Source organism: Homalodisca vitripennis, chromosome 2 (genome assembly GCF_021130785.1).
Source record: "Homalodisca vitripennis isolate AUS2020 chromosome 2, UT_GWSS_2.1, whole genome shotgun sequence".
Classification (NCBI taxonomy): domain Eukaryota; kingdom Metazoa; phylum Arthropoda; class Insecta; order Hemiptera; family Cicadellidae; genus Homalodisca; species Homalodisca vitripennis.
Window position 1 is genome coordinate 142,944,130 of NC_060208.1, and position 23,934 is coordinate 142,968,063.

A 23,934-nucleotide genomic window follows, 5' to 3' on the forward strand; every position below is an offset into this window, starting at 1 on the left:
AGATTGCGATTCATCAGGCAACACTTCAACGTTGCACCCCGGAGAACCTGTTCTCTTAGTGAATGTGCTACATATCGCTTGCTGTTTTAATTCAATAAATAAAAACATTTGCTTGTTGTTTTGTAGTATATCTGTGTAGTTATGTTATATACAATAACCGCCATCTTCACTAAACATAACGACTTAATATTCAAAATCCAATATGTCTATAAAGTCTGTTGCTACTACTTTATTACGAAATACTTGGACTGAAATCAATGTGTGTAAGGGGTAAAATAAGTCAACAGTATTAGATGGGTACCCACAACACCTAATACAATCCACCGGATCCAATCACGTTTGAGATTTTAATATGTTGCCTGGCACTGTTCAGCTCATGTAGCCATGAAAATCACTATATTTCACTACTACAGGATCATACAGATATAATGTTTCCAAAACATCGTTGAAGCATAATCTGGACTACTTAAGAAAATAAAAAACAATATGAATGTGAGTATACGGTAGAAAATAAAATTTAACATGTTACATTTATGCTCTTTAATACATTTATAAAGTTTTCTTCTAAAAGTTCAAAATGTTTAACGATAGGGACCAGGACGCTCCTGTATTCCTCATATCAAATTTCCCGAATTCGGGACGAATTTTCTCAAGAACTATTGAAGTTACAAAAGTAAAATACTTACCACTTATTTTAATCTTTAGTTTTAAACTATAACAGACAGATTCAATTTGAATATTTTGATATAATAAAACTAAATTTTTTAATAATTGTTTACCAAAACATGTATGAAGGAAACAGGATTTTTCCGGACATTTGCCATCGTTCAGTGAAACAAGAAATCAGTAACACTACGTTTCGAGATCTGCAATCTGATCTCTTCTTCAGGTAAAGAACTAACCTAATACATAATTACAAACTAGGTTAAAATAAAAAATTCTTACCAAAGCGTTGTGGCACGCCTAAGTCAGGAATCACAACCTACATGTTGTTTGTCAACTTCACTAACTCTATAAACATGCACTTAATAAAAAAACTATACAAAACACTAATCATTAAAACTTAACTACGGAATACAGGTCACAATACGCCTTCACTCGTCTACTAACCACCTACGACTGACCAGAAGAACTAGCCAAAGGTAATCGTCACGGCTGACTAAAACAAGATGGCAGAAATAAAAGGGAAGGGGGGACAGGAATGGGCCCTTTCGTTATTATTGGTTCATGCGAGATGAACTTCTTAAAACCATATTGTGATTCCGCATTCGTTTATTACAAATATCTGATCCGTTTGATACTTTTGGTTTTCTCTTTAGTTCATTTTTTAGAATTGGCAACCATAGCGGCCTAATCTCGACTGATGGTTGACTGATTGGTTGTTTCACTGAACGATGGCAAATGTCCGGAAAAATCCTGTTTCCTTCACAATCCTTCCATCGTCAAAAATAACCTTCAAACAAAGAAAACATGTATATATATATATATAAACAATTATAACGAGTCCATTCCTTGATACAATAAAAATGCTACGTTAAAAATATGCATCTACTATTTTATTTTATTATAGGTTACATGTGTAAAAATTTTGTTATTGTATCTGTTTTTGTGTTTAAAAAAGTGATACCGAAGTTTAACTTTAACGTTTGGATAATCACAACTGAAAAGCTAAGGTAACTTTTAACGCATTAACTTAAATTAAAACATTCCACCTACAGTACTTAGCTTATGTCAACTGGAACCTTTTGACAGTTCACTAGCATACCTTTGACCTGCTTCTTCTTCTCCATGGATTTTTTTCATTTATATTTGCAGTTGTTGAAAAAAAAATTTGATTTTGTTAATTGGGATGAGGCTTATTGTGCTTTAAGACCCTACGAAATTTTTTCGCTGTCGCTATAGGGTATTTACACCAGATGCATTCCTCTTTTGGGCACAGTTCATGATGAGAGTAATCATTTGTTGATATCTTGAGATAGAATAATGCCCATGTAGCCTTTCTCACACCCTGTGCTCTGTCAGAGTTAGTCCTTTAGCTTGAGGACAGTAGGTCTGCTGTTTATCTATATAGGTTTTAGGCCATTTCTCTCAGATTTTAATTTTCACAATCTTGTTCTCATTCATCTTGTTACTGTACAGCTATTGCCATATGGTTTTCTATCATCTATAGCTGCAAAACCTTCGAGTCCCCATCACCAAAATATTTTGTGTACCGCACTTTATAGGTATTTAGTGATCTGCAAAGTATTTCTTTGACATCTTGACTTTCTATGCCACCACTCGATCCACTGTATTAATATTAAAAGGCATGACATGTTTACCACTACGTTTTGGAATAAATGAAAAATATTTGGACAAAACTAATCAATGACTTCGCACGAGCTAAATCTGGTTGTTGTAATTACGCCGATGAGAGAGTAATTATCCCACTTTTCCCATGACTACTCAAGGGCTATAGGAATATCACGTACGCTGTGATTCAGTAATTCTGCATTTTACATTGCATTTATTATGTTCTGAAAACGAACATTCTCAATACAGTTTCCTACCACACATATCTTACAAACTTAGCTGTGGGAGATGGTAAATTCATAATAGCTCACAAGGACTTTGCAGCTAATTGACCTTTACCGATAAATATGAAATCTGTTTCAAGACTGAATTGTTTTGAAGTCTTAAAATGCTAAGTTACTTAATATTTCGAAATACATCTCACTTACATTCCAAGCTAATCACATTATGGACTCTTTAACGATTTATTAAGGACATATGTCAACAAACTTAAAGAAAATTTATATTTATATTCTTTTCTTTGTTCTTGAGTATATCTGTTAGGAAAATTAAAATATTTCCTTTGTGAGGCAGTTTCTTCTTATGGTTACTCCAAATTTGGCCTAGGCCTAAACCGATTTTGAGTAGTAGTTCTGATGAATGTGGAAGCCACAACAGAATTACGTTTTGATCAGTTACTAATGTTTTCTTTTCAGTTACACCCACATTACACCAATTTTTAAATATTTTACAAGGTTTTCTAGCAACTTTCGAATAAAAACTCTCAATATTAACACCAAAAACCACTGACAACCAGGAAAGCATAAACACAACCAAATGCAAAACAGCTGTCACGTATATGCTGGAAATAGTCTGTTTTCTAAAAAAGGTATTACCAACCGTGCAAAATAAAATACTTTCCAGAATAAAAGTAAAGTAATACTAGATAAAGTTGCATACGTCTACCTGTGCTGCAATTCACTTGTGTTTTTGGGATTGCCACTGCAGACGTTACAGAAATATTTTGGCTAAACCCGTTCTGAAGAATAAATTTATATTTATTATATGTAACATTGTTTTAAGTCTCAGATATACATTTCCATTGAAACCAAATTGTATTAAATGGCCGGGTACCTTAAATATATTTCTAAGTTGTCTCTTTAAAAAGTTTTAAACTAAAAAAATATTTGCGATCTCAATGCATCTAATTTAGGACCATACTATATCCAAAACTAGGGATTAACAATCGATTTTGTCAAGCGAAAGATTTACCATTATACACATATATCCAACTGAAAAGTAGCGATCTTATAGAACTCTATATAACAGGCCCCAAATATTTACCATATCAAAGAGATCAAGAAAATCAAGACATCATAATCTCTGCCCTACACATATTCTGGAAACTCTCAGGCCATTTATGAAAGGAATTTCCTCTTCACAGCCGCGGTACTATATCTATTCAATATATGCCCCTATTATATATACAGGTGGTAAATTCAAGATATAGACCATTGATCTCCTTATCCCCATAAAATATTGTTCTAAAAACATTAATAATTTACATTATAACTGAAGTTCTTTCTAGATTTTGAAAGGACACCCTCTGAGAACATTATTTTGTCATCAATTATAAACATAAAATCTTTTCCAACTAAATATGCTTAAATTTATTTTCCAAACTTAAAAAATAAAAGATTCGTTTTAAGAGTAAAACTAGGTTTCCCTGAAGTTTAGGACCATTGATTTCATACCATCACATACTAGAAATAAGACCGATTGCAGAAATAAATGACTAATCACTCCCAACATCTGTACAAAGAGTATAATACGATCAACGTAAAGCTGGAAGTTTAACTACTCAGAATATTTTTTTATAATAAACAAATTTTAAACATCTTAAATTTTAGCCCCGAGGAACGCCTGAATTGATAATTATATTTCCTGAATCTACTGAATCATAAAGTTCTTACCTAAACATATATATTATATCCACTGAACCATATGCAATTAAGAGCAAATGCGTTAGGCAGTTACTGAAAAAGACCTTGTCAAAAGCCTTTTGGTAACCAATATGTAAACTGTAAAACCTCAACCAAAGGACCAGCTACTGCTAAAAACTAAAAATATGGTGTTCGAACAACCGCCTCTGAAATCTGATATTATGGGATATAGTCGTAAAATGATGTAGTATTAGAATAGATATAATACCTATTACCAATAAAAGTGCAAACTACTTGATCAAATATGTATGTGATAACGCCTATAACAGAAATATAGCTACGTTTTAGTTTTAAATAGGGTATAAAATTAGATAAAGATTGGGGCTCCGTTTTAGAATAGGCGCAACCAAATTTTTTGATTGGCGAACACAGGTCTCTCAACATCCATCTTAATGACAAAGATGATATCGGATATATAATCTAAGAACCGACTGACAATTTGCTTTGTATAAGCTCACACCTAAGTTCTTTGTGAAATTACGCACCCTGTCGAACATTTCTGTTTCAACTTTGATGTAATGTAAGGTGACAGGAATGTCTGCCTATTTTACCCTGTCAGTTCCCTTAGGATTGAAAGTTATGTATTGTCATTTCCACTTTTAACCTATCTGCACTAAGGGACTCATGTGGAATAGTGTGATTTAATTTTAAATTACTCAAACTCTTTAGGGATAAAGAGTGTTTTTTTATATAATATCTTCTGGTTTAGCCATAATTATTTAAAACCCATTTAAGCTAATTGTGGACCATTAACTGATCAAAACTTATACATATTATTATGTGACGTATATTTTTTTTTTCTTCGCAGGACATTTTTTTAATACTCAAAAGAAAAATAAAGTAATGTAATTGGTTTGGTTTTTCCTTTTGTAAGTCTTATATTATAGATTTCTTCAAAATATCATTAGACTCTTACAAGCATTAGATACAATTTCATTCAAATTCAATCAGTAATAAAATCTTTATTGGTGTGAAATTTGTAACATACTGAAATTAAATCATTATTGCTACTTCCAAATACTTCACGTAGATGTTATGTTACAGTGAGCATCTCTGTATCCCAGCATTTCACATACTGGTCCACGGCAAAAAAATAAATTCGCCCCAAAGCTGCCAATGAAGCATTGTTTCGTTGAGCTGTTCAGTTCGTTACATTGAAAATATTTGCGAGAACAGTTCAAGTAATAGTCAAAGATTTAGATTTAGCAACGGTATTTACCGAAGAAACTTAGGAAGCTGAATATTATTATTAATTAAATTTTAAACTGACTAATCATGTATTTATATATGTTAGAAAAAGTATATATTTTTAATATACAATTATTTTTTTAGTATAATGAAAACTCTGATAGCTAATGTAAGCTTATAAGATCATTCAGACTGCTAACAATTCATGATTTATGTTTACAAGGTTCTAAAGGAAATTTTTAAATGAGTTATAGGTATATTGTATCTTTTTTTCGGCAGCTATTCAGATCACTAACTAATTAAATACTTATTATATGAAGATTTGTTCAGTAAAAACACTTTATTTTACTGCCACAATCATCCACTACAACTTTTTGTATAAATAAAGCATTATATATGGTTTCTGTTTTATTTGAATTTTAATCTGAGCATAGTAAGGCATACGATAACAAATAAATCTACATAAAGTAGAATCCCAAGCCATCTCAGAATATGGAGACAACGTGAGGCAGTTGGCTGGCAATTAACACAGAGACGGCTCTCAGTAGGTAATTAGATACCTTTAAATAAAGGTATTCTCTTATATTCAAATACTTCTGTCTCTTTAAAAGACGGTAATTATGCCTAAAGTAGTTTTTTGTTAAAGCTGTACCAACAGGTTTGTGAATAATTATTGTAGGGCTTAATTAATTCAGAAATGGTTGTCCTTTATCTTCCAGCTTTGGGGTTAAATTGCTACTAATTTGTAACAGTTGGCTGTGTTTCAAGTACGGAATAAGAAACCAGAGTGTGTCAAATAATAATACTCCTTATTTTAAATATATTATAATCATAAAAATTTATCTTAGTAATATTATTTTGTTAATACTAAAAATAAACATTACATGTTTTAAAAATTGGCTTTTCGTAGTTATTTAATGTTAATATTAAAAATGTATTATTTTTCGTTTAAATGTAATCAAAGTTTAGGAAAAATCTTTACGTAGTGACATCTAGCCTGTACTTTAGGTATATCAAGTTGCCTTTCCTCCTTTAAAACTTCTAAGAATGATTTACATTAATATCAAAAGTTTGTTCGACGAATACAACTACTGTTGCTAGAAGAGTGACACTTGCCAGTGCTTATTTTTCACAGTTCTCCTTTCTCCAATGTAAGGAGCTAGTAATGTTATCGTCTTCTTGCAAATTACCAATGATTTAAATCTATTTTTGCACATCATCAAGTGTTCTCTCATCCTAACTGTTTCAATGAAATGTTTTATCCTAATGTCAATAGAATTGAAATATTTGAATAATTTTTATTTCAATCACCCATGTTTAACTGTTAATTCTCATTTCAAATCGACACATGTATTTAAGGAAGGACTAGTTCTGTCTAGAGAAGGAGTTCATTATAAAATATCAACATACATGGCGTTCCTAGTTTATTCTTTTTATTTGGGAAACCGACCAAAGTATATCGGGGTGTATTTCGAACCTTTACCAACGGTAAAATTATAAGAATAAGATTTTCTAGCTCCTCTTAAAAAAATATGTCTTACCTGCAACGATTATATCTGGTTACATAAGCAGTTCTAGATGAGATTATTGAACGTTGTTGTTTCCTGTAATTTTATCTCAATGTTGTTATATATACTATGATATAGTAAATGCCACTATGCTGGTATTACCAATAATAGCCTCCATACTTAATGCAATAGTTTCGTTAGATTGAAATTTAAATACTCAATATAAACAACCACACTGTAATTCATTTCATGAAACATAAAGACTTTTTTAAGGTCATCATCTCTTATTATTTGTGGAATTTGTTTGCATATATTAAAAGATGAATATCAAGCTAGTACTGTCCTTTTTTTGTCTCGTGAAAGAAATATGAACTTATTAGTTATGAGGCTATTACCTTATCTTGTTTTAAAAATAAAATTGATTTTTGTGATCATTTTTGAACATATAACTTAACACAAAATAATGGTATTTCAAATTGTACATTTCAAACGAATAAATATAATTCTTCGGAATGTTTTTTTGCGTGCTTGTTGATGAGCAGCAAACGTATACACATAATAAACTAATATAAATGCTAGAAACGCAGTTTAATAATTTTGTATTAAATATCTAATTGTATAGATGGCTCATTATGTCTTACTATTGCATTATTAAACCAAAGCTTACACGGCGAATTTCAAAGTTTCCTCGTACAGGCTGCTTTTAACGATTGATACCACGATTAAATGCTTCAAATTTCGTTACGATTGGTTTAATCTACATTGATTTACCCAAATGCATATCTGTTATATTTATGATGTCCATAGTATCCATATATCAAACATGTCAGTATATTACAATTTTCAAACGAAGAAACGAATGTTAATATAGATAAGTATTATATGGGTAAATATTAAAATAATTTGTTTATTAGCACATGTCATAACTAAAGCTATTATTTTACATACATTATTAGTATCAATAAAATATGTTGCACTCTTGATGTACCTTTTATGGAAATGAAATACTCCCGGCCATAAGTCTCTGTGCCTCGAGTTTTAAAAGTTCCAATTTCAACGTTATTATAGTATTTTTTTAACGAAACAGCCTACATCGTGAGACAGCTATTATCAACCTTTACCCAACTAATATCTAGGTTATTGATTATTACATTTGCTATCTAATTTAATACCGACTGATTAGTTGAATTATTAATCACAAACATTAACGAAATGTGAGTTTCATTGTTCGTGAGTATCAGTTGTACAGTGCAACACATTGAGTGTCAACTGCTTGGCCAAGAAAACGTGTAGTGTTACCGTGTTATCCGCATCGGTACATAGGAAATCCGGACGTATTTTCATCAGCTCTCTCGTTTTTTTATTAATTTTAATTAGCAAACGAATCTTTTAAAAATACAAAGAATTATAATCAAAGTTTTATCTGACATTCGAATTAATACTAATAAATAATTAATCGAATATTCCCTCAACAGTGTTTACAATTGCAATGTCTTATTTTTAGGTTGATGACAAATTTATAACAAAATGTGATTCATTTTATTTTGTTTAACAATTCCGGTACAAGATTGACACCAGTTATTTTTTCACAGATGTATAGTGACGAATTGCGTTACATTTTTTAGTATTTAAATACTAAAATACATTAGCTCCCTCAAATTTTATCAAACCCTAAGTTATTATTGTTATTTAGTCCCTAAAGAATGATACAATTTTGTGTTACATTAGACTATTTCAATTATGAATTTCATTATGTGAAAACTTAAGGTTATATTAGTAATAACAATTTTACTAGATAAAAGAGCAAATATTTGGACCATACTTTAGTGTATATGAGTTAAATTTGTAGGAAGTGTTTGAAAATATGCATACACTACTCAATCACCTTGTATATGCCTTAGATTTGTATAATGTCACTATGAATAATTTTCTTAAAATACTTTGCAAATATTGTGATATAATGGCGCATGTCATTATGTTATTATAATTTAAAACAACATACATCTACACTTAAACTGTATATTTGTTAGGTATATCTATATTAGAATAATACATATCTGTATAAAAAGTGATGTGAGAAAACTCGTAATTGTAGTCGTGTCCCTGTATCGTTGTAAGACCTGGATGTTATAGAATGATCATAAATTATTCTTGAATTCGTAACTTTTTACGTTTTACGAAACCATTTTGTGTTTCCCTCGAGAAGTCCTGTTTTGCCTACCTCGGTGATCCTTTAAAACTTGTCATTGTTAGGGGAGGATTTCTAAAAGAATAATTTAGGATAAAACCTACAAACCAGCTATAAAATTAATATTGCTCTAAAGGTATTCAATGAAATTTACTAGCATAAATTCTATTTTGTCATGTAAGCACGCATTTTTTATGATTACAAATATAAGTTTTTTAAGATGCCTCGTCCTTTAAGTACAATTGTAATAATTTATACACGAATGTTAATTGATAAGTTTATTTTTACAGCCAAATAAATTAATATAATTTTTATTTGTTGATAATGGATAATATTAATTAATTTACTATCAATAGAATTGTTTTTTCTAAAATTCCTTTAAAAATATATGATTATTGTTTGCTTTACTGAATCATGTTGAATTAACTCTTTTAATGTGTTAAATAGTACATGTTTTATGAAAAAAGACATAATAACATAATTAGTCTTAAAAGTAGTAACAGAATAACATAATTAAATAATATAAGTGAAATTGCTTAAAAAACAAAGATAACGCCTGTGGTAATTATCAAATTAATTTTGAAGAATCGAATTCCAAACCGTTAATTTTTAACAGTGCCAACTGATGAGAAAGAGACTTGGGAGATGGTTAAGCATCCTTTCTTCCCGAACTAGCATTTAGTTTTAGCATACTCCCTCCTAATGATTAAGAGAAATTTATTTGGCGTAGATTTCTCTTAATGTATCAATGAAAATTTCAAGGCCAAAAACCGGCTCTAACAAGAATTCAGTTAAGCAAGTACTAAAATAACATCTCTGGGTAGCGGAGCAGATGCTTTTTTTTGCTCGGCACGACAATAATAAAAAAAAATCTATAAATCAGTCTTTTCATTTCTTCTAAATAAGAATTATCTATAAGTAAATCGCTACGTTAACATTTGCCTCCCGATTGTGGGGTATATAGTATAGGTAATATGGGAATTTTTATATTATATTAATATATCTACAAAGGTTACAGAACAATATTACGTGGGATCATACATTATTGAAATAAAATTTAAGTTTACTCGTATAACTAATAAATTATAAATTCCTTTTATTAATACGGATGTGTTATTGTTTCAAAGTAATCAAACTTAAATTACTTTAGAGTATGTTTTTATTTAGTTAATCATACATAAAAATCTCATGAAACCATCTGCAGATGTATACAAGACAATAGAGAGGCGAGTTATTGTTCCAATATTACAGCACTACATCATGTTCGGTGAGCGTCTCAGTAATAATGTCTTCCATCGTGACATTATCCATTATCTTGTATTTTATTGCCTTCACAATCAATGAATCACGATGCTGAGCTTATAACATTTTTTATAAGTAATTGTGTCTCATATAATCATAATAGTAAATGGCAACACAAACATTACGTCTCTTATTATTGTTTACAAATTTACTTTTTCATTACGGTTAGGGAATTATTCATAATATTTTGATATAAGAATATATTATGCACACTTTAAAAAATTGACTTTGTAAAGCTATGATGCAATATTTTGAATATAATACATGATATTATGTTCGGTATTGAAATAAGTATTAATTTTTATACAACAGGAAATTACGTGCTGCGTTTTACCAAGAATTAAAAAAATATGTGAGGTGTACAAAAGATGATAATAAAAGATAACCATTAAAGATAATGTATTGTTATTTTTATTGATACAATAATCTATAAAAAAACACTTTCGTCACCAAATCTTTTATTGATGGGAAGACATAAAAGCCTTCTTATACAAACGAATAGCGTGTAGGTTAATTATCCAAGCGGAAGAATCTGGCGATTAATATTCAAAAGATACATAGAGTTTTCGTCTTTCTTCTTCACACTACAATAACAAGTTTGATTACCTTTGTCATGCTACGAGCCTCCGTTAAACACTGTGAGTGGACAAATTTACTCATTATAAACAGGCAATCTTGGAAATTACTGACTCTGGTGAAGAATACTAACTCACTATTATTCCATCTCTCCTTGAACAGTGTGCATGGTTTTTCTACTGTCTATCAAACACAAGCTATTGGGATAATTCATTACACGAAAATTGCCATGCTAAACGAAGGTGTTCCTAACAACTAGTGCTTGATTAACAACGGGATTGAAATATTCCTCGGTATTTTTATAGTTAATAAATATGACCTATATAGTAGTACAAGAGTTATCGTACCACACAAGGACTAACAAACTGTATTAATAGTTTTATGTCGTGATGAATTACTCGTTTTAAAAAAATTTTGAAATTTTCTACAAAAGCATATCTCTAAAACTCTAACTATAATTACAAACATTTGTAGGTCTTACCATTGTACAACATGCATTGATAAACCCTAAGAATATAACATTACAAGATAAATTTCCGCTACACTCTTTATTATTACTAGTTACAGTGTATCATGCCAGATAGTCTAAGGAGGCTAATAAAACTGCTCACCATAACCTTTTCCTCACACACTAAATTTATTTTATTTTGGCATTTATATAGTTACAGATAAAATTCTACTTAAACCCTTTGTTGAACATTAAGTTATTGTTATATTCAGTTTTTTGTCGGTCTTTGACGTTTCTTTCGTTTGAACTTCTCTGTAAATTTTTCTTTCCTTCTGTCAAATTATAATCAACATCTCAGTTTGTTAAATAATTTCTCATATCTCTCATCATATCTTAAATCTCAAAACCTTTTTTCTTCCTGAAATTTATGATACAAACTTATAAAACGCATAAAAAACTATTCTAAACCTATAAAATGTTATAAGTAACATCATTGCCCAAAAATTGCGTAATAATTTAATTGTTATGCTAAAATAATATTGATAATTATATGAATTTTCATATAATTATCAAAAAAAAGTTTTCTAGGCTCGAAAACACGCATTGAAATAAAAATACTTATTTAAATACCTAATTAAAATTCTAGCTGAGTTCAAAAACAAAATGCTTATCGAAGACAATAAAAATATAATTGTAATTATATATATATATATATATATATATATATATATATATATATATATATATATATAGTAGGGAGCATATGCAGTAATCCTATTATCATACAAGTTCATATTGTCTACAGTATTACTAATAAACAATATGGTCAAGATTTATAATTTTAACATGAAACTATCAATGCATAGTGTTAAGTATTATTGCGTTAAATAACTTGTTTTTTATTTCCTAATATGAAAAGGCTACTTTTATTGAACAATAATTATGTATATATTTTTTGGGCAATTTATACTCAATATTTTCCTTTATTTTACTAAACTGTATATACTGCATTAATTCCTATATCTCTTTCTGCGGCCTAGTGCCTACAATACCATTCCTTACTGGATTAAAATATCCACGTACAGTCACAGACCAATAAACCATTGTTTCACGAATCAGCTGTTTACTGTACACTCACCAACCAATCACAACGGTTGACTTATCAAGGCTCCGTGATGCCCACCTTGCAAGCGACGGCACGCTTGCTCAATGCACTCTCAGTCCCGCCTGGGGCACTTAGCACTCTAGCCACTGCTGACCATACTTACTCAACACGTGACTTTATGCCCCATGTGTTACTCTCTCACTTAAATATTAGTTTTTATCTCTATTTGTTGCACATTTACATTAACATTAAAGTCAGTGCTCTTGATTGGCAATCTCTACCAGAACGTCTCTGTTCCCGGACACCCGCGTCTACCGTACTCTACAGGACTGGCCACAGTGTTATGAACTATTCGTTTGCGGTCGTATTGTGCGTGAGTGAATCCGTGAAGGACATCTTCCGTCTTCACGCCTGCCTACAAGACAGCAGCCTATTTCCACACTTCCTGATCACAACCTGGCCCTCAACAACAGCAGACTATGGTTACCCCTCATGAAAACAAAGGTAACTGTTTATTTTCTGCACTTTATTTGAATATGCACTGTTCATAAACTCATTATGTGTAACCTGGTGAACTCTTGTTAAAATCAGTGTGTTCGGCGTCTTTACTGCCTAGTGTGAAGTGGTCCTTCTTAATCGAGCCTCTAAAATCTTATTTCACGGTTCTCATAACCAAAATTCATTCTTTTCACATAGTATCTTGTACTAAGTGTAATACAAAAATATGAGATGTATGTGTACGAATAACAAATTGTACATGCTCATTTGGGTCTGAATATTACAATAATAGAATTATTTTAAACGACATTATAATAATTGTACTACACAGTTATGGAGTAAAATATAAATAAATTATATAGTGAAAAATGTCCGATTTGTCAGAGCTATCAGAACAGCATAAAGGAGGTAGTTAGGTGACTAGTTATAGAATTGTATGACAAGGTTTCATTTTTTAATTTATTTCATAATACACAACAAATTCTTATTGTAATAATAATACTTGATCATGTACCTTAGGGATTTCCTTATATTCGCCTAAAATAAATGTATCACATCATTCTTTGAGTCCTACACTATTAAACAACAACAAAACAAAAAAATACGCACCTTTCTTTGTAACAAGAAGTTATTAATCTATCGAAAACTAACGTCTTTGAACAAACTATGTGAAATCGATTGAACAGTGTTGCTTAAATAATTTCCAAAATCTCAAATTTAGTATTTAGAATCAAATTCAATGATGAAGTAGGTGTGATCTACTTTTAAAGTGTAAAGAAAAACGTGTAACTGGTACATAAACAACTGGCCTACACGAAAAGCAATAAATGAATATATAAATAAATATCAATATAATGGAGGTGTAGGGAAGATATTCAAAGTCTTAAAGAACGTAACTTATTTTGGACATAGTATAAATATAATATATACAGTTACAAAACAACTAATCTAAAACATTTTTTATATAAAATGATATGACTGATGGATTTATAAAAATTATTGGTAAATAAATGTTGTACTCATATTGAACACAAACATTTAAATGATTTTAATCAATTTTTGTTTTATTATCAATAACAAAAAATTGAATACATTTAGGTTAGTTTTATTATACACAAGGACTGTATACGAACAGATTTGTAAGAATAAAGGATTTATCTCAACTGAAGATATAGTGATGCACCTTAATTGTTACTTTTGAGGAAATTTAAAATTCCGAATCTCAAAAGAATACAAGTATGATGTGTAATATAATAAGAGTTATTTAGTAAAAAACAGAATATTTGTTGTGGTTTTAACGTATAACACAATATCCCTAAATATTGAATAGAATTAAGGATGTCAGTCTGTTTCTTAAACTAACAAGAAGCAATAAAGTAAATGTTGGCTTACAATCAGTGGTGGATAAACTTCCAGTAAATAAAAGACAACAGAATCACGTGTAATGCTATTACATAGCGCTCCCAGATCAACAGCGGTATTGGTTCAGTGTAATCTGATTCACCAAATTGGTTTTACTTTCGTCCCTATTATTTTGTCGCTATGAGTATTTACATTTATATCGTCCTTTTATACGTTAAAACCACAACAAATATTCTGTTTTTTACTAAATAACTCTTATTATATTACACATCATACTTGTATTCTTTTGAGATTCGGATTTTTAATTTCCTCAAAAGTAACAATTAAGGTGCTTCACTATGTCTTCAGTTTATATAAATCCTTTATTCTTACAAATCTGTTCGTATACAGTCCTTGTTTATAATAAAACTAACCTAAATGTATTTAACGCTTCAGGAAGTGACCAAACAGTTTTTTAATGTTCCTAACTTCAGAATAGTTATCTTGTAAGATTGCATTATGAAGTTAAAAAGATATATAACTCAACTAATTAAATATCGCACCATTTTGAGGAATGCTATCTGATAAATATATAGAGATTGCACTCTTATACTTTAAACACTCCCCCCTAGTTAAATAAAAATAGGCATTAAATAATTTGACCAAACAATAAAAAAAATATTGAGTGAACACTTCCAAAATACATATAAGTTTGTATAATCTTTGGTAGAAATTATGATAAGAAACCCAATATCCTCCCATTGTATTTAGTACTAAAAATAACTTGCACTGTTTCATGATTGACATCAGGTAGGGAACTAATTCAGTTGCGTGTATACACCATGGAGATATAATGGACACAATCTTTGTCATGAAATGATTGAATCTGGTAAATAACTAATTTTACCAAACATTCAACATTAAACCTCATTGGACATATCATCAGTAACGCTGTTTTGAAGGCTTTTTTAACATTTTATAACGATTTAATATATGACCAATACGTTTACAAATACATGCATGGCTTTGACATTTATATACATTTAGTATATATTCATTCATTCAGAGGCTTAACGATAACATCTAAAAACGTAAAATTAAAATCATTGAGTTTATGCAGATGTAAACATTTGAAAAAGTCCAGTAATTAGGCAACATACGCTTGCTGCAAAAATCACTTTAAATTAAAGCGGAGACTAAAGATATTTTTTTACATCTCTATTCTTTTATTAAATTGAATTACTTGCAATTTCGCGCCAATTCACAGATACGTATTCAAATAGAACAGAACGAAGTTGAGACAATAAGAAAATTCCAGTCTAATAACGCAGAGTTTAAATAAAGGAAAGAGGAAGTGGCGCGTGAGATAAGTATAAGATAATTAAGTTTGTTTAAGATTCAGAGATGGTTGATAATAGGCGTTTTCACTGTTTCCATTTTAATGATAGGTAAATTATTTCAGTGGTAACTCGGACATGGAAACTTGCAAAATTATTTCCGACATTAGTTTAACTCCAATATCGCTAAAATAAATTACAAATTTGTAAATTTTAATCTAAAACTAAACTGATGGTCAATATATATATTGTAATATATATTGAAGGATCTTCATTTTTCATGTCGCAGTTGCGATTTCTGTAAATTTTATGAGCATGTTATCATATTTATTTAACAATTTACCGAACCCTTTATTGACAAAGACATCTTTAAGAGATCTGAAATCTAAATTTACAAGCATAAGTACTATTTTAAGTTTTTGATGAAGACACTTTATACATTATACGTATATACGTGTTCTTTTTTATAAATGAATTATTCCTCAAGCAATCTTATAATGTGCAGAATGTAAATAATACGTTGGATATGAACTTTTAGTCTTATTATAGTTGGCGACGTATGTATCTTGTATGAGATATTACCCAATGATTGATATTATTATAAATATTTTTAAAGGCAATTAACTTTAATATCACTACACGTGTTTACTATACATAATATAACTGTATCAAAAATAGAAATATATGTTCTTCATGTATCAATTGTTTTACTTTATTATATACTTTTTGCAAGTAAATCAAGACTATCAATAGAAACCAAAATGTAACATTTTCCAAGACTTTTTTACATCGGTTATTCTCTACACACTTAACTGCATTAACTACACTACTCTACTCTAACACTACACTTCTCTATGGTATCATGAACATTACTTCCTCTTGTCTTGTAATGGTTTTATTGTCACCATTGTAATTTATAAATATGGTATAGGTCTAAATAAAACTAATATTTTGTTTATGCTTTTAAAATATAAATATGTATAAATATTTCAGGTTAATGTTATTTTAAATCAATATTGTATCAGTTAAGTTTTGAAATTTGAGGGAAAGAACTCACAATAATAAAAAAACAACTTATAACTAACATATATAGTATAGATAGAATAATTGTTTAATTGTCACATGTGAGCAGAGTAGTAATGAAGACAGCCATTAAAGCCAACTGTAGTCATTATTCTCCAGGACAACAGACTCGCAGTTACACTAAGATAAGCAATGATACCAATGAAGAGCTGTGGGCAGGCTATGAGCATTGTTTATGGATCGAGCTGCAGGCTGCATTTAATTGACCATAAATCGATACAACACTGACCATTATGACTGGCTGAGTAGTTACTCTTTTTAATTAACAGAGTTCATTGAATATTACTCGGCAGTTCGCTGTAATTATTTTATATGTTTAACATGGAATAGGTTCACAGCAGTCAATTAGAAAATGGTTACTATTTTTAGTTAGATTTGGCCTTTAAAACAAAAAAATATTATATACTTATTCGTTATATTTTAATACAAGTAGAAAAACGGAAGATGCTCCTTCTTTGTTATATTATTTTAATGGTAGGAAATAACCTTGAGTTTTACCGCATCAGAATAATGCATTTAAATTTAATTATTGTTTATGCCTTACATCAAAGAAACAATAAATACTTGTTTGAATAAAGATTTTCATATAAGTTGTATACATTTTGAGCATTAGAGTATATAAAGGTTTTTCTAAAACCCGTACAACAATCAAAACTAATTTTTAGGGACTACACGTAGTAATTTAGGGCTATTTTGTAAACAAGATCAAAGATTATGTTAAATATAAGAAGATAAATCTTGTAAAATATGTGGATTATGACTTATGTGTCTCTTATGTATGACCCAATATTATTACGCTGCAAGATAAAATTGTAATTAATGGTGTATCGGGTGTATAAATATTAAAGATAGTCACGTCTTTCAGAGAAACACGTAATTAGTTATTTTTGACGTATATTAAATTATGGTAAATATGGTAAATCAATAAATTTAAAGAAAAATATACATGCTATGACATGTTATATAACTATAAATATTATGTAATTTGTAATCATAATTGGCCTAAAAGCGTGAAAGCATATAAATGGAATATAAGAAATATACATTTAACTTTAAATTATGTTATCCAAGTAATACAAATGTTATTACTATTAAGAGAACTGCACAAAATATATCTGATTTCCAAACTATCGACTCAGAGAAATGTGCATTAGTGCAGTTTTTAGTTGCTGAAGAAGTAATTGAAATTATATCTGACTGGCCTGTTAAATTGATTAGTGGATGTTATAACCAAACAACTTGTATTAACTAGGTTATTGGATTGACAACTAACGAAATTATCAACACTTTTGAGTTCTAGTAATATGCTGTTTTATGTAAAAGAAATATGAGAATAAAATAGACAACTTTCGAAGGCTGTTAGGCAGAGCGCTGTGGTCAGATGTATTTCAACTCCAGAAAATATGGATTATGACTTTAGGAAAATCTAGAAGGTAAAAGCTAGTTTTATGTACCAAAAATTACAATACAACGTCAGAAAATTACCTTAAAAAATATAGATAGTTTGTATGGTTAAAAGAAAGTAAGTTTATTAATTAAATGATAACCCACCTTTACATTATATTTACTTTATGAGGCCTAAATTTAACTATTTAAGCTGGAAATTGGCATTAATATAGTAGAATAGGAAAACCTTAAACTTATGAAGTTATACAAGCATTTAAAATCGATAAATATTATTTAAATGCCATTTCAATATTGAGGAGTACATATGCAATTTTAAAATAAATTTTAAATCTAGAAGTTAGCTAATTTCAAATGTATCGTACTTACAGGCGAAATCTGCATACGTCAAATGGTGGGCGAGAATGCACTAAACGCTCAGCCACTTTGCGGTGGGGCATGTTAAATATATAAATTCATTTAAAGGCGGAACTGTAAATGTTACAATGAATTAACTAATAATGACGTTTACTTACACGTGTTTATCACCTGAAGTCACTCTTAAATCCTCTCTGAGTGTCGGATACTGCCTCGCGTGATCTAAAGTTGTGTAATGGAGTTCACGCTGTCAAGAGTCACGATACTACATGCAACACGGGGGTTGTGGTTTTATTATATGCAGATGGATTGTAGCTCTAGATTAGCACTTTAAATCATCATCAGCCTTCTGTCATCGTGATATTATAAAATAAACATTACATACATTAAATTTAATAAGAAATATCTAAAAAATATTTCAAGATGGAGGTCGTTGGAATTCGAGCAAAACTGTAACTTAAATAATCCCTAACATAAACCTGAAATGATAAATCTTGTAATATAATAAGTAATTAAACTCGTATTAGGTAACTTGTCTCGATTCTCTTAAAGTATAGTGGTAAGTAAAGTATACAGTATAGTGGCCTTTTAAAGTTACAGACGTATAAACGTAAACCAAAATTGAATATGTCTAAAAAATTAATAGTTGTAAATAATTAAGTTCACATTGTGACAAAAATCATAACCTTTTAAATCTTTTCTACGTTTGACATTGTTACAGTTATATTAACATTCTGACACTGAGAGTTACTGTTCCATCACTAGTGTGCAAATTAAACAAGACGACCACATGTAAAATCAACCTTTCTTCCGACTGATGTAAAATGATATTATAGGTTAATACAGAGTATTCAGTTGTAAACTATTTAAATGATAACATTGTGTAAATAAAGTTATGAAACTAATCTACGTTACCTGTTTTACAATTTTCTCAAAGCAATGAGACAATGTTTTTGATTTTGCATTTACATTAAAAACATGTATGCGATTTCAGTGCTGTTTTTGGAATTGTGGTATACCACTTACTTGGTATACAGTGACAATAATAATAAGTATTTGATATTGTTAAACATTCATTTTGAAAATACTTGTTACATTCAAGTTATCAATGGATGAGTCGGGTCATCCGTAAATTCCCATAAAGACTATTGGGTTTGTTAAGCTACTATAAAATAATGCTATCTGGGACATCACACCGACACACACCTCTCCCCCTTATATCTTTAAAAATACTCAGTACGTACAATTTTTGAGGAATTTCGATGAGTAATATTTTCTTTATCAAAGTTACTGATGCAAGTCTAGTACCATAACTTATTTACTGAATTGACACTAAATGACATGATTTATTATGCCCATGATATACTTTAGAATTTTTCTTAAGATGTAAATTAAAAGTTGGTTTGATTTAATAATAGTCCTCTGGACTCATTCGGAATATTTTCTGAAACTAATAGGGTTGTATTTTAGCCTAGGGGAGGTGGCTAAAATATCAGCATGATAATTTATTCTTATGTGAGTTACATGTAATCATTATATTGACGATTTTCAACGTATAAACTAAAAGTGTATGTATATAATATAAAAGTATTAATATAAGCAAGTACAGAAAATATTATTATAATTCCAAAAGACTTTTTATTTTATTCTCTAGTTTCATAAATAAGAGAGTTGTGATTTTAAGTTCAAATGGTCATCAAACTAAAATGAATTTCCATAATAAGCTGGTTAACGAACTTAGACAATTACTTATAATATAAACTTTTGTACTAAGTTTAAACGTGTTTCCTCATTCTTATCGCTAGTTTTCGGTGAAGGAAAAGTTCTTATGTGATTTATATATGTAAACGATACCTTGAAAGGTGTTCGGGAAATAAATGAAAATGTGTTAAAAACAAAATTTTTCGTACATTTTACAACATTTACAAGCACTCGTTTCCATTTCAACAGATATGCTAATTATTTTTTTAAATATAGAACCCTGTATTTTATGAGCCATTAAATTTTATGCCCTTTTTATTATTAAGTATTTTTGAATAAATGTCCGGGATTAAGATTTGTAGGCATTTAATATCTTGTAATTCAACCGTTAAGGAGTTGTGCAAAGGCTATTTTTGTTTGGTAATATAATCTGCCATCTTTAAGACAGGCCCAAACCCTGGTTGGATAATGAGGCGATTGATGTTACGCAGTTTTTAACGTCAATTAAAGGCCTATTGTTCCATAGCTTTCTTTGACTTTCCAATGAAACAGTTTTTCAAAAGTTGTGCTAATAAACAGAAGAATATAGGATAATAGGGACTGTATATAATAAGAAATTTTTACATGTTATTAAACCATGCGTGTTGAAATATATTCAAGCAATTTCAATAACCATTGTTAAATATAGGTTTATTATTAACGTATATTTATATCTGTTATTTCACCGTTTAGTTTACACTCTTTATTTTTTCGCTATAGACAGCCTCTTACACTGTAATTAGAATTGTGAATTGCTTTCATAAATCTAATAAAAAGGGCGTTATAATCCTTTCGTATCAATCGCCAGTGACATGTTAATAAATAAAACGGTGATTTTAATGTTAATCAAGAATCAAAACAACAAAAACCACCAAATTTCAAAAGTTAATTGGTGCTGTCGGATATTTGTAAACAGTAAACTAATTAACGTAAATAATCAGTTCGGTTATTGACGAGTTAATAGAACTGCAACTCATCAACTGACTTTCGTTGATCAAACTTACTTTAGTTACTTCTAGAATTTTGTTGGAATTCTTTCTATTGTCGAAATGAAAACTTTTTGGTATTGATAAATAATAAATTACTCTAATTATATGTTTGTGACCACATAATTTAGGTGGACTTAATTGTTGTTTTCATAGTGAATGAACCTTAAAATTATAATGCGAAACGCCTGAACTTGTATGTATTATTGAATAAAAAAAACCCTTATCGAGAGTTCAAAAATCAATCTAATCTCGCTTGATATTTATCTTTTTTTGTCATAGACAACCCTAATATCTTTTATTGCTTGGTAAATTATACTGCACTGGGTAATTAATAAGTGTCGGCCTGCAGTGATATTAAAGAACGCGCTTAGTTTTTATATTGTTTATGATTGATTTCGCTACTAAATATTAAAACAATGTGTACTGGAATAATATACAACAACTATTAGGTCTAACTTTGACTCTAAGTTCAAACTAGTGATGTACTGCTTAAGAGAAGTATGGATTTTTTTAAATCGTTATGAATCGTATTTCATAGCTGACTATGTATCTAAAACCCATCGAACACGAAGGAGCGTTTAGTGGCTGGTCTTTTGCACATTCTGAAGTGTTCTGGTTGTAATAATGTAGTAAAAGATATATGTTAATGGCTTGGAAAATGATGCAGAGTTCTTCTCATATTTACGGGATTTTTCAATTATTGATCTGGCACTTTTGGGCTGTCAGTTGTGAAAAAAAAACTGAATTCTCACCAATCTCTAGACCGAGCTTGGAGGCCTAGCAGGAGGAATGGAGGCAAGACTCAAAAGTCATTTCGACATCCAGATTGATATAGAATGTTCAAGATTATAGGTTTGGGAAAATGGAAAGACCAAAATGTTACTTGAGCTAAATCTTCTGCAGACCAAAAATATTGCATTTACCCAGAATGAGATAGACAAGATCACAATCACTGCAAATGTAGGGTAGAAGTTGAAAAAACGAAGCAAATGAAAGAGTATGCATTACTAGTAAACGAACGTTACCAATCGTCTCCTGATGACTTGGGTAATGCAAAAAGTGGGGCTAGAAGGAGACGTATGTCTGGGCCGGTGATTATAGTAGGGTTAAATCCTACTCACTCGTGCTCCTTACTGAGCGATGACCGCGCTTCATAATGTTATACATTGAATAAACAACATCAGTTTTTAAAATTTTCCAGCTATTTTCAACCTTTATTTCCATCCCCTGACTCAAACAAACTCGACGTCATCTCCATGTTCTTAATATGCTTCAGGTAATTGCTATACATATGTTTTCATTTCACTGGTAGCACTGTTAAAATTTTAGGCTTATTACACATCTAAAAAGGTTTGACTAGTATCTATATAAATGCGAAATTTAATAAATATTCACAATTCGTAAGTAATAATTATCTCCTTTAGTCTTTATTAATATTTATAGTAATTAATATATGTATTATACCCTACATTTAGATGTTTAAAGTCCTAAATATTTATGTAATAAGTTTTCAGTTTATTAAACAATATAGTATTGGCATACTCAGTATCCTACCATCTCTGGTAAAATATTATAAGAGTAATCACGTAATTTATCTCGTCAGGAGCTCATTATGTCGACGTTCTAGATCTCTTCCGTCGCACCAGCTTGTTATAGTTGTCGTATCCTTTAACTAATACGACGTTTTACAATGCACTCTGGCATAGATCGGTCTCAAATTTATATAACTTCACTCACCAACTTCGATATTCTTAGAACCTACATTTTTAATTCAATCATTATTACCCTCACTCTTTCAATAGTTCATACAAATGAGTACAGTTAGTTATCACAGTAAAACTCTCTGAGATCTCAATTTTAGAGAAATTTATATCCAACCCATAAAGTTTCATTTGAGTTTAATTATGAACTCTAAAGCACCAGTTTAATTATAAGTATTTATACGAGAATTTTACTTGAAATCTTTTACGTCAGCTTATAAATTTTACTCTAAACATGATTTAAGCTCCAAAAACTCCACGTTTTTTGGTCCTACCTATTGGTTTGCCCAGATATTTTATCTGAAGCCACATATACTGGGCTTCAGTAGTTTTGTAAGTTGTTTAAAGTTAATTATGATTATACTATAAAAATTAATTTTCTACCTCATACAAGCACATACAATTGAACATGCAAGATTACAAAAATACTTTTGAAAGTTAATTGCATCCTAAATTAGATAGATTCAAACTCAAAGTGATATGAAACAACTAAAGCGAGATGCTTGAAATCGGATCACTGAATTTCCAGGCCAGCTCTGTTTTAACAGAGAAGCTCCTCTCAGAATTTCTGTTTATTTTTCTGTTATTTCCTTTTGTACAAACACGGTGTCATGAACAGGCTAAATAATCAAGGGTTTTCTGGAAAGAACATAACAGGGCGTATAGTTGAAAAAGTTATGCTTCCATTCAGGATTATTTTGTTTACGCGAGTAACAAATACAACGCTTTTACAGTATACATTATACAGCTACTTCGAAGAGAAAACGAACGTTTTTACATTTTATGAGCCATTAGTATTAAGTAGTAAAAGCTACATATTTTCTCTCCACTATAGA